The following is a 14002-nucleotide window of genomic DNA, read 5'->3' as shown; positions in this document are numbered from 1 at the left end:
GGGAAGTCAACTGCCCAAATTTGCTGAGACAAAATAGGCCAGTTCTTCAAAACTCCTGCTTCACAGAAGAGTCTATCATATATTCTGTCTTTTTCAGCCAAAGATTAGGTGTCTCATCAATACAAAGGAACCTTGGGTGACTGTCCAGGTAGCCAAAAGTCTCTGTCATTTCTATACTTCTAAAAGCTGCTTGCTCTGTACTTCCTGCTTACTCAGGTAAAATTTATCCTTCTCTGGTCTCTGATGGGTTTGAAGATTAAATATAGTCTTACAGTTTTCCTTGTTCTCAGATACAAAAATTAAACTCACAAGAGAGGTATAAGTTTATAAAGACATAAAAGCTTAAGTTGTAAAGGATCTAAGAAACTGTTTTAGGTTCTAAGAAGATTTTTTTCAATGTGGTAAATGCAAGTTATGATAAGAAGGTGATTTAGGTACAAAACTCTGGATTCACCAAGATTAGATAGCGGAGTACTTTCCCCAAGGCTGACAAAATACAAATGGACTGGACATTGTAAATATGATTCTTTTAAAAATTAATTTATTTTTATTAATTACAATTTATTCATTTTGTATTCCAGCTGTAGCCCTCTCCTTCATCCCCTCCCAATCCCACCCTTCTTCCCTCTTCTCCTCCCACCCCCTCAGTCCACTGATAAGGGCGGTCCTCTTTCCCTTCCCTCTGACCCTAGCCTATCAGGTCTCATCACGACTGGCTGATTCTTACCTGCCAGTTCTCATAATTGTTCTTATTGTATATAGTTTACTGATGTTCAAGAAAAAGCCATTTATTGGACTAAAAGGGAGAAAACTGAGAATTCTAGAGCCTACTAGAGCCAAAGAGAGTGAACTCTAACTAGCAGTGTTTTCAAAGCAGATACAAAGACTCATGACCAAACCTTCGGCAGAGTACAGGGAACCATATGAAAGAAGGGGAGTTAGTATGATGCGGAAAGAATAGGAGCTCCACAAGGACCAAATATATCTGGGCACAGGGTCTTTTCTGAGACTGACATTCAACCAAGGACCATGTATGGATATAACCTAGGACCTCTGCTCAGATGTAGCCTGTGGTAGCTCAGTAACCAATTGGTTTCCCATAGTGAGGGGAACAGGGACTATTTCTAACAGGAACTCAATGACTGGCTCTTTGACCTCCCCACCCCCCAAGGGAGGAGCAGTCCTGTTAGGCCACAGAGGAGGGCTTTGCAGCCAGTCCTGAAGATACCTGATAAAACAGGATCGGATGGGGAGGAGGTCCCCCCTATCAGTGGACTTGGAAAGAGGCACGGTGGAGATGAGGGAGAGAGGGTGGGATTGGGAGGGAATGAGGGAGTGGGACACGACTGGGATACAGAGTTAATAAAATGTATCTGATAAGAAAAAAATAAAATTAAATAAAAATTAAAAAAAGAAATATGAGGCAGAAAAAAAATAAAAAAAAGAAAAAAGAAAACTCCACCTTTCAAATCAGCACAGATGTGTAAGCAATTCATCCCATAAATTCTTATCTCTTATTTTTATTGTGTAATTTCCAGCTTTGCACATAAGTTGTATAGTGTCTTTGGATTTGTTTTATATTGTTCAGATTTTAAAATGATTTCCTTGTGTTTCTCTGTTCTCTCTACTAGATCATATTCTTTGCCATACTTTCCAGCTTCATTACATATATTACACCTCTTTTTTCTATGTCTTTTCTTCCTTCATATTTATTCCCTTCTTTTTCTACTTGTTTATTATATATTAAAAAATCCCTCAGATCTTTGAACCCTAATAGTAACCAAATTATTACTTAACCTGTGGTGGTTTTAATGTAAATGCCCTCCTTGGTTTCAGGTATTTAAACAATTGGTCCCCAAAACTGATGATGCTGTTTGGGGATATGGTGTAGCCTTGATGAAGGATGCACATGTGTAAGGGTGGGCTTTGAGAGTTCATAGACCCACCCAACTTCACATTTGCTCTCACTGCTTCCAGTGTGTACATAAGGATGTACTATCACAGCTTCTTGCCCTTGCCTCTAGCCTTCTGCACATTACCATATTTCCTAACTGTGATACATACAAACACCCTCTGGAACCATAGACTCAAATATATTATTTCTTCCATGAACTACTTTTAGTCATGATGTTTATCACAGCGACAGAACACAATGCAAAAGTTGGTACCAAAGAGGAGGCAATTGCTGTAGAGAACCTGATCATGTTTGGCTTTTGGTTTCTGGACAAATGTAAAAGATTTCAGAACTTTCATATAAAAAAGTTGTTGAATTCTCTAATCAGAGCTTAACTGACTGGTCTAGTAGGAACATTAATAACAGTAGTCCTTAGAGCAACACAGACTGTGGATGCTCAGCTCAAGAGGTTTCAGAGAGAAGACAGATTGTTAAGTCTCAAACCTGGGACAAATGGCTAATTGAGGTGCTCATTAATGTATCAAAGCAGAATCTGGCCACTATTTTCTCACTGCATCCCTTAGTTCCTGCCTATTACAAGGTCCTTTTGGCTGGAATACCCTAAACTTCTCTAGCCCAGGGGCTGAGATGCCCTTCTCCCAGCTCCCCTTCCCTATATAATCCAGTCATTTTGGTGTCCTCTTTACCCACATCAATCTCTTCTCACAGGCCACCCCACTTGGTCAGCTCTTCCTCTTGTCCGCTCTTCCCTGCTCTCCTCATATTGCCTGTTTCTGGGTCATGTCAGCTTTGGACTCTTCCAGATGTCCCTGTCTCTGGCTATGCTCTCACCCTTTTATCTGTAATAAACTTTCTCCTTCACCATACCTAGGAACAGTCATGTCCTTCCTTTTCATTTATTTATTTTTTTTCATTCAGGGACAAATTTAGCAATTGAACTAATGGCCATTCATGTAATATTTTGGCAAAGAATCAAGCCCTACAAATGACTGAAATTAAATTTTAAAATAATGAAGTAATTTCTTTGATAGAGGAAATTTTAAGACAGTATACTATTAAGTCCATGGGTTTTGTGTAATTAGTTTTTATGGAGGCCTACAAATGAAAAAAAAAGCAAGCAAGGTAGAAAGAAATATAAAATGTATGTTTTAGAGAGGAACAAAAAATACTAGGAAGATTAATGTTATAACCAAGGTAGGCACTGGAAGAAAGGCAATAATTGTTGAGATTAGTACAATGAAGATGCCTCCTGCCTTGCACTGGAACAATAGGAAGAGTGGCCTCAGGACAAGACCCCACCCAATTAAGCTTTTTACTTAAATGGAGCCTAACTACCAGACTTCCAAAGAAGAACTAATATCAATTCTCCTCAAACTATTCCACAAAATAGAAACAGAAGGAACATTGCCAAACTCATTCTATGAGGCCGCACAAAGACCTAACAAGGAAAGAGAATTTCAGACCATCTCCCCTATGAACATTGATTCAAAAGTACTCAATAAAATACTTGCAAACCAAATCCAGGAACATATCAAAAATAGCATCCAACATGATCAAGTAGGCTTCATCCCAGGAATGCAGGGATGGTTCAACATAAGAAAATCCATCAACATAATCCACCATATAAACAAAAAAAACAACACACACATGATCATCTCATTAGATGCTTAAAATGCCTTTGACAAAATGCAATACCATTTCATGTTTAAAGTCTTGGAGAGAGCAGGGATTCAAGGCACATAACTCTAAACATGATAAACGCAATATACAGCAAGCCAGTAGCCAATATCAAGTTAAATGGAGAAAAACTTAAAGCATTCTCACTAAAATCAGGGACAAGACAAGGCTGCCCATTCTCAACATATCTCTTCAATATAGCACTTGAAGTTCTAGTCAGAGCAATAAGACAAATAAAGGAGATCAAGGGATAGAAATTGGAACAGAATAAGTCAAAATAACACTTAAACATCACTATTCACACATGATATGATAAGTGATCCCCAAGATTCGACCAGAGAACTCCTGCAACTGATAAACAACTTCATCAAAGTGTCTAGGTACAAAATTAACTAAAAAAAAAAAAAAAATCAGTAGCCTTCCTTTATATAAGGGACAAAAGGGCTGAGAAAGAAATTAGTGAAACAACCCCCTTCACAATGGCCACAAATAATATATGTTGGTGTAACTATAACCAAGCAAGTGAAAGACCTGTATGACAAGAACTTCAAGTCTTTGAAGAAATAAACTGAAGAAGATTTTAGAAGATGGAACGATCTTCCATTTTCGTGGATTGGTAGGATTAACATAGTAAAAATAGCCATCCTGCCAAAAGCAATCTGCAGATTCAATGCAATTCCCATCAAAATGCCAACACAATAATTACAGACCTATAAAGAGCAACCATTAATTTCAAATGGAAAATAAAAGACCCAGGATAGCAAAACAATTCTGCACAATAAAAGAACTTGTGGTGGTAACAACATCCTGGATCTCAAGCTACACTACAGAGCAATATTAATAAAAACTGCATGGCATTGGCATACGAGCAGACATGTTGATCAATGGAACCGAACTGAAGATCCAGAAATAAACCCGCACTCCTATGGACTCTTGATTTTTAACAAAGAAGCCAAAACAATACAACATAAAAAAGAAAGCATCTTCAACAAGTGGTACTGGTCTAACTGGATGTAGGCATGTAGAAAAATGTAAATAGACCCGTATTTATCACCCTGCACAAAACTCATGCCCAAGTGGATCAAAGAACTTGAAATAATACCAGAGACTAAACCTATTAGAAGACAAAGTGGGGAAAAGTCTGGAACTCATTGGCATAGGAGACAACTTCCTGAACATAACACCAACAGCACAGGCTCTTAAATCAACAATTACTAAATGGGATCTCATGAAAAAGAGAAGCTTCTAAGTCAAAGGACACTGACAGTAGAACAAAATAGCAACTGACAGATTGGGAAAAGATCTTCACCAACCCTATATCAGACAGAGGGCTGATATCTAAAACATACAAAGAACTTAAAAAAATTAAACACCAAAAAAATCAAATAATCCAATTTAAAAATGGGGTACAGAGCTAAACTAAGAATTCACAACAGAAGAATATCAGATGGCTGAGAAGCACTTAAAGAAATGCTCTGACTCCACAAGGAGACCAACAAAGCTAAAAAAAAAAAAATCTGAGCCCAGGGGGTCCTGCAGAGACAGATGCACCAACCAAGGACCAAGCATAAAGAGGACCTAGACCCCCTGCTCAGATGTAGTCTATTGGCAGCTCAGTCTCTATGTGGGCCTCCTAGTAAGGGAAGCATAGGGCTGTATCTGTTATGAACTCGGGTTACCTGCTCTTTGATCACTTGCTCTTAACGATGTGGCCTAACCAGGCCACATAGAAAGACGATCCAGGCAGTCCTGATGAGACTTGATAAGCTATGGGCAGATGGCAAAGGAGGAGAGCTCCTCCTTTCAGTGGACTAGGGGAAGAGGATGGGAGTAAGAAGGAGGGAAGGTGGGACTAGGAGGAGTTGAAAGAGAGAGCTTCAGATATGATATAATGAATAAATTGTGAAAAAAAATAAAATTACAAAAAGAAATACTCACTGTTCTTAGCTATCAGAGAAATACAAATCAAAACAACTGTAAGATTCATCTTACACCAGACAGAATGGCTAAGATCAAATTCTCAAATGAAGGCACATGCTGGAGAGGATGTGGAGAAAAGGAACACTCCTCCATTGCTGGTGGGAATGCAACTTTGTAAAAGCTCTCTGGAAATCAATCTGTCACTTTCTCAGAAAACTGGGATAATTCTACCTCAAAACGCAGATATACCACTCTTGGGCATATAACCCAAAAGATGCTCCACCATACAACAAGGACATTTGCTTAACTATTTTCATAGTGGCTTTATTCATAATAGCCAGAAACTGGAAACAACCTAGATGTCCCTCAACCAAAGAATGGGTACAGAAATTATGGTACATTTACACAATGGAATACTACTCAGCTACTAAAAACAAAGAAATCGTTAAATTTTGCAGGCAAATGGTTGGAACTAGAAAAGATCATTCTAAGTGATGTAACCCAGATCCAGAAAGATACACATGGTATGTACTCACTTATAAGTGGATATTAGACATATAGTATAGGATAAATATACTATAGTCCACAGACCCAAAGAAGCTAACAAGGAGGGCTGAATGGAGGACGCTTGAATATCACTCAGAAGGGAAAATAAAATAGACAGCAGAAGTAGATGAAGAGAGGAAACTAGGCAGGAGATGGAAGGGGGGGGAGAAGAGTCGGGGTCAGATGTAGGGAGAATGGAGGTGGGAGGTGAGAGGGCTGGGAACAAGAAGGGAAACTGGGGAAGGAAATCTCTTGGTCAAGCTGGAGGCCTGCTACAGGGTAGGTGCCTGGTGTGTTATTCTAGCTGAATCTCCTAACTGTCAGGGGCATGAAGACTGAAGTGACCACCTCCTAGCCAGATAGGACTAGTGGAAGGAGGGGATCAATAACCCACTGCCAAAACCTGTGAATCAAAAATTACCCTGCCTAAAAGAAGTGCAGGACAATGAGGGCACAAACATAGAGGGAAAGTCCAAACAATAACTGGCCTAACCTGAGATCCACCCCATGGTAGAGAGTCAGCCCCTGACACTAATAATAATATTCTGCTCTGCTTTCAGAGAAGAGCCTAACTTGACTGTTGTCCAGGATGATCCAACCAACAGCAGATTGAGACAGATGCTGGGACTTGCAGCCAAGCATGGGGCAGAACTCTGGGGGTCCTATGGAAGTGTTAGGGGAAAGATGAGAGGACCTGGAGGGGACAGAAATCTCATATGAATACCAAGAGAGACAACTAATCCCCTGCCTCATGGGGGCTTTCAGAGACTAAGACATCAACCAAGGAGCATGCATGATCTCGACCTAGGACTCCCTGCACACATGTAGCTAACGGGAGAATCAGTCTTAAAATGGGGCACCTGGCGAGTGGACAGGGTGCTATTTCTAACATGGAGTCTATTGCCTGCTTTTGGATCACTTCCCCCTGGCAGGCCTGCCTTGCCTGGTCTCAGGGGATAAAGAGATACAGTCCTGAGGTGACTTGATGTGCTGTGGAACATAAACACAGGGAAAGGGGGTTCCCCTTTTCTGGGGAAAAGGAAGGAGGGGAAGAGGGAAGAAGGGGAAGGTAGGCCTGGAAGGAGGGGAGGGAGAGGGCATCCTTGGGATGTAAAAGTGAATAAATTCATATAAAATTTATTTAAAAAAAGAGAAAGAATTGGAGCCTAAGGAGCTTTCTGCTCTTGAAAACATACAAAAATTTCTACAAATGTGATTCAAAGAAGTGACAGTCTATTTCAAGCTGACAGATAAACTTATTATTGTCCAATGAAATAATACTGGCTTTAGGGAAATGCACTGTTCATAAGTGAGGATCAGAGAGCTGATGAGGCCGCATAAATGCATGACAGAAGCTACTACATGAAGCTGTGAAAGTGAAGCCTGGGTTGCAATGTAGACCCCAAGATACTGGAGACGGCAATGCTTCAAGACGTCTTCCAAGGAGAACTGCATACAGGGAGTACATCCAGTCTGAGAGAAGTATGTTGCAGGCAGCAAAGTTGAAAGGGCTGAGCCAACTTGAAGTCCTCGACATTAGATATGAAGCTACAGGATTTGGTATTTTTCCCTGCTTGATTTTGGTCTGTCTTTGAGCCAGTGTTTTCTCAATCTACCTTTATTGCTCCCTTTTAAAATTATACAATGGTAATATATATTCTAAGCCATTGTATATTAGAAGTGTATATAATGTGCCTGTTGATTTTTACAGGGTTGAAGAGATTACAGTTAAGAGATTGCCTTGACTCTCAAAATAAAATTTTGGACTTCCCCCTCCCTTTACTGAAAATTAATTGTTTTCTACATAATATATTCTGATTATAATTTTCTTTCCCTCTACTCCTCCAGGTTCCTCCCTAATTCCTCTCCCATCTGGATCCACCCCCTTTCTATCATAAAAACAGACTTTTAAGAAATAACAATAAAATATAACAAAACAAAATATAATAGGATAAAAACTATTACATTGAAGTTGGACAAAACAAACAAATATAAGGAAAATATCCCAAGAGAAGGCACAATAATCACATATGCATGTGTTCACACACTCAGGAATCCCATAAAAGTAGTACACTGAAAGTTATAATATGAGGAGCTCCAAGATGGCAGCGACCAGTGTGCACCATATCTGAAGGGCAGAAGAGCCGAAGCTCCAAAATTGGTGAGTAGATAGGTGACTGAAGCCAGGGAATCAACTTTGAGGCTTCCTGAGCTAGGGTGGACAACCCATGAGCTGGAACAGATTGGATCCAGGCCCCCAGTGGACATCTCTGACATCTGAGAGTAGCAAACTATAAGCCGCACCTTCACCCTGGGAGCACATAACCCCAGGTACTGGGGCACTTCCTTACTCTAACGGCCAAAAAGGGGATCCAAATCTGAGAACTTAATGCCAGCAAGTAAGTTGACTAGCCCTCTGCACTTTGCCTGCAAGTGAGTGTGCGCAGGCCCTCTGCACTATCCACATGCACCTGTGAAGTAAGTGTTTCTGTGAGAGAGTGCTTACAGAGCCCAAGTTCCGAGCTTCCTCTGTGCTAGCAGCCAGACATCAGATCCCTCCCACCCACACCAACAAAGGGGGCAACATAGGGATCCCTGGGACATTGTTCTCAACATTGAAGCCTTGTACTGTGGGTCTTCCCATGGAGTTCAGTCAAACAATTCCCTGAAGCAATTATTGGAGCCAAGATGGTGCAACTCAGGCAGCTCCGAGCACTTGATGCACAAAACAAAGGAAGGCCTGTGGGCTACTGAGCCATTCAGGGCACCTGTGAATGTTCACTAAGCCCACACAAACCCTGCCTGCACCACAACCTGAACTTGCTTGCTCTTCTCCCTCACACTCCATCCTTTCAGGCAGGCAAACCTCCATGCACATTCCTGTGCTTGTGCACTTGGACCTGTGACCTTCCTCCCTTAGCTGCATCTGAAACACTAATACCCACACTCAAATCTGTAGACTTCTTTCATCTTCCTGAAGAATACTACAGACCCCAGAGACAATCTGGAGTACAGGCTCCAGGAACAAACAAAAAAGGCTACTAACCATCAGATGGCTAGAGGCAGGCATAAGAACATATCCAACAAAAATCAGGACATCATGGCTTCACCAGCAAGCCCTCAAATCTATTTAATGCATAACTTATATCATCAGAAACACTGGAAAATGATTTAAAAGCTATGCTTATCCAGTTATTAGAGGCACATAAAGAGGAAACAAATGAAAAAATAGAGGCCATTAAGGAAAGACAGGAATCCACATTCAAACAGATGAAGGAAATGGTACAAGACATGGAAACAGAACTAGAATAATTAAAGAAAATACAAACAGAGAAAACCCTGGATCTGGAGAACTTAGAGAAAAGATCAGGAACCACAAAGGTAAGCATCACCAATAGAATACAAGAGATGGAAGAGAAAATCTCAGGCACTGAAGACACAATTGCAGAAATTGATACATCTCTCAAAGACAAAATAAAATCGGGAAAAGTCTCAAACACAAAACATCCAAGAAATCAAGGACACCATGAAAACACGAAATCTAAGAATAATAGGAATAGATGAAAAAAAAAAAAAAAAAGATTCTAGGCTCCAAGGCCAGAAAATATTTTCAAGAAAATCATGATCCTTGAAGATAGCGAGGCTAGTCTGCAGCTTAGCTGAAGGGGAAAGGACCTGCAATGGGGAAATTGGCACTCCCCCGAAATGAGAATGCTGCCATAACCCTGCCCCGGCGGAGCTGAAGAATAGAGAGGCACACAGCGGCTTCACAGCGCCCGGACCACAGTGCTGCCGGCTGCTCCTAGCAAACAATCTTCAGCTCGGGATCTGGGACTGTGGTCATTCAACACGTCCTGAGACTCTCCCAGGTGCAGCACAATAAGGTCTAGCACCAAGTCCTAGCACCGGCAGCCCCCCCAGCCCCTGGCAGAGAAACCCCGGCTCAGGATCAGGACTGAGAAGTCCCAACCCCTCCTGGCACTCCCCTGAGAGCGCCTCCATAAGCTTGCCCTAGTGGAGGGGAAGGCCAGAGGGGAAAGACAGAGAGGCAGCCTGCCACAGGACATAGCACTCGCTCTCCAGCTCACCCAGCGGCCCCTGGCAGAGAAAACTGAGTTCTGGATCTGAGGACACGCAACCCTAACTGGTACGCTCCCAGAATCAGCAAACATAGGCTCTACCGTCAGACTTGCTTCTGGCAGAGAGATCTGAGCCCTGGATCTGGGATTGAGAACACTCAACCCAACTCTTTCCCGCGCTACCCCTGGACCAGCCAACAAAACCCCTCCTGGCAGAGTGAAAGGACAGAGAGGCGGCATACAGGAAAGGTGGACACCGAGTCCTGCGGCCACAGTGTCACAGAGCTGACTGTTAGCCTACCCGTGCATTCCCACAGCAGGACCAAATCAGAGAGTAGAGAACAAGGGGAACCCCTGTGCATTCCAACTGGTCCTGCAAGGGAGTGAGTGAGCCTTCTCGGGAGAGTTTGCCCCAGACCCAGGGCTTCTCCACAGAAGCAACCAGACGAGATCCCTGGCACCCACACCCCTAGTGTGGGCATCATAGGGAATCTTAGGATAGCAACCCCAATGCTGAAGCTTCCGCCTTGTGAGTCCACCAGTGTAATCCAGGTAAACAATCCCTGGATGCCAGACAGAACCGTGTACTAGTTTGGCCTGTAGGCCACTGCAATAGTCAGAGAATCCGCGCATGCACACTGCACCTGCTAAAAGCACATGCGAATAGTGCCAACGTCACATTCCTTATTTAGGCAAAACTGAAACCAAAATGCACACTCCCAAACCAGTGAACCTCACTCACCTTCCTGAAAAAACAGTCCAGAAAACAGAAAGAGACGATCATAGCCTGAACTACAAACTTGAGGAACAAACAATGAGGGTTATAAATAGCCAGATGGTTAGAGGCAGACGTAAGAACACACCCAACAAAAATCAGGACATAATGACCTCACCAGCAACTCCACAAACTAATGGACACTTCAACTCACTAGATATACAGGAAAACAACCTCAAAACTATGTTTCTCCAGCTATTAGAGGCCCATAAAGATGAAATGAACAAAGCCCTCAGAGAAATAACCAAAGAAATTGAGTCTAACCAAGAGGAAACAAATCGTGCTCTCAGAGAAATGACCACGAAAATTGAGGCAAACAGAGAAGAAATGCACAAAGCTCTCAAAGAAATGTCCACAAAAATAAAGGCAAATAAAGAAATAAACAAAGCTCTCATAGAAATACAGGCAAATACAGCCAGAGAAGTAGAGACACAATTGGTGTTATATAGAGAGGAAACGGAGAAAAAAAACAGAAACTGTCGTTAAAAAGCAGGACTCCACATTCAAAAAGATGAAGGAAATGGTGCAAGACATGAAAAAAGAATTAGACTCAATAAAGAAAACACAGAGAAAACCCTGTAGCAGGAGAACTTAGAGAAAAGATCAGGAACCACAAAGGTAAGCATCACCAACAGAATACAAGAGATGGAAGAAAGAATCTCAGGAGGCGAAGATACACTTGCAGAAATTGATACATCGCTCAAAGAAAAAATAAAATCAGAAAAGTTCCAAACACAAAACATCCAAGAAATCAAGGATACCATGAAAAGACAAAACCTAAGAATAATAGGAGTAGAAGAGAAAGACATCAGGCTCAAAGGTCCGGAAAATATTTTCAAGAAAATTATAGAAGAAAATTTTCCCAACTTAAAGAAAGAGATGTCCATAAACATACAAGAGGCCTACAGAACACCAAGTAGACTAGACCAGAAAAGAAATTCTTCACGTCACATCATAGTCAAAACACTGAAACTACAGAACAAAGAAAAAATTCTAAAAGCATAAAGGGAAAAAGGCCAAGTAACATATGAAGGTAGACCTATCAGAATCACACCAGAATTCTCAACAGAAACTATGAAAGCCAGAAGGGCCTGGACAGAAATCATACAGTCCTTAAGGGACCACAGATTCCAACCCAGACTACTATACCCAGCAAAACTTTCAATCAAGATAAGACAGAGAATTCAAAATATTCCATGACAAAACCAAATTTAAACAATATCTACATAGTAAACCAGATCTACAAAAGTTACTAGAAGGGAAACTCCAAACCAAAGAAAACAACTACATCTAAGGAAACAGAGGAAATAGATAACTACACAACAAAAAACCAAAAGAATACAAGCAATGAAACTCAGCGACACCACCAACCCCACATCAAAAGTAAGTAACAATTGTTGGTCTCTAGTATCTACCAACATCAACGGACTCAACTCCCCAATTAAAAGACACAGACTAAGAGAATGGTTGTGGAAACAGGATCCAACATTCTGCTGCATCCAAGAAACACACCTATGCAACAAAGATAAACACTACCTCAGAGTAAAGGGCTGGAAAAATGTTTTTCAAGCAAATGTTTCCAGAAAACAAGCTGGAGTAGCCATCCTAATATCTACTAAAATAGATTTTCAACGCAAGTTAATCAAAAAGGATAAGGAGGGCCACTATATTCTCATCAAAGGAAAAATCCACAAGAGGACATCACAATTTTGAATATCTATGCCCCAAATACAAGAGCACCTACATTTGTAAATGAAACAATATTAAAGCTTAAATCACACATTGATCCTAATACCCTAATAGTGGGAGACTTCAACCCTCCACTCTCATCAAGGAACAGATCAACTAGACAGAAAACAAATAGGGAAATAAAAGCACTCACAGAGTCCCTAAATCAAATGGACCTAATAGACGTCTACAGATCTTTTCACACAAACTCAAAAGAGTATACCTTCTTTTCAGCACTGCATGGAACCTTCTCCAAAATAGATCATATAGTTGTCATAAAGCAAGCCTCAACAGATACAAAAAGATTGAAATAATCCCTTGTATTCTATCTGACCACCATGGACTAAAGCTGGACATCAACAACAACAGAAACAACAAAAAGCCGACACGCACATGGAAACTGAACAACTTGCTACTCAATGACAGCTGGGTTAAGGAAGAAATAAAGAAAGAAATTAAAGACTTCCTAGAATTCAATGAAAATGAAGGCACAACATACCCAAATTTATGGAACACGCTGAAAGCAGTGCTCAGGGGAAAATTTATAGCACTGAGTGCCTACAAGAAGAAATCTGTAACATCACATACAAACAACTTAATGGCCCAACTGAAAACCCAAGAAAAAAAGGAAGCAGATACACTCAAGAGGAGCAGACAGCTGCAAATAATCAAACTCAGGGCTGAAATCAATCAGTTAGAAACAAATAAAACTATTCAAAGAATCAATGAAACAAAAAGCTGGTTCTTTAAGAAAATCAACAAGATAGACAAACCCTTAGCCAAACTAACTAAAAAGCAGAGAGAATCTATCCAAATAAACAAAATCAGAGATGAAAAGGGTGACATAACTACAGACACAGAGGAAATTCAAACAATCATTAGGTCATCCTACAAAAGCCTATATGCCACAAAATTTGAAAACCTAAATGAAATGGACAATTTTCTTTATAGATTCCATCTTCCAACATTAAGTCAAGATCAGGTAGAAAGACTGAACAGCCCTATATCCCCCAAGGAAATTGAAGCAGTCATTCACAGTCTCCCCTCCAAAAAAAGCCCAGGGCCAGGTGGTTTCAGCGCGGAATTCTACCAGACCTTCAAAGAAGTGTTCACACCAATTCTCCTCAAACTATTCCACAAAATAGAAACAGAAGGTACATTACCAAACTCATTCTATGAAGCAACAGTCACCCTGATACCTAAACCACACAAAGACCCAACAAAAAAAGAGAACTTCAGACCTATCTCTCTTATGAACATTGACGCAAAAATACTCAATAAAATACTTGCAAACCGAATCCAAGAACACATCAAAGATATCATCCACCACGACCAAGTAGGCTTCATCCCAGGCATGCAAGG

The sequence above is a fragment of the Psammomys obesus genome, unplaced genomic scaffold (assembly GCF_907164565.1).
Source record: "Psammomys obesus unplaced genomic scaffold, mPsaObe1.curated_primary_1811, whole genome shotgun sequence".
In the NCBI taxonomy this organism is placed as follows: Eukaryota; Metazoa; Chordata; class Mammalia; order Rodentia; family Muridae; genus Psammomys; species Psammomys obesus.
Note: the sequence above shows the minus strand (reverse complement) of the source record.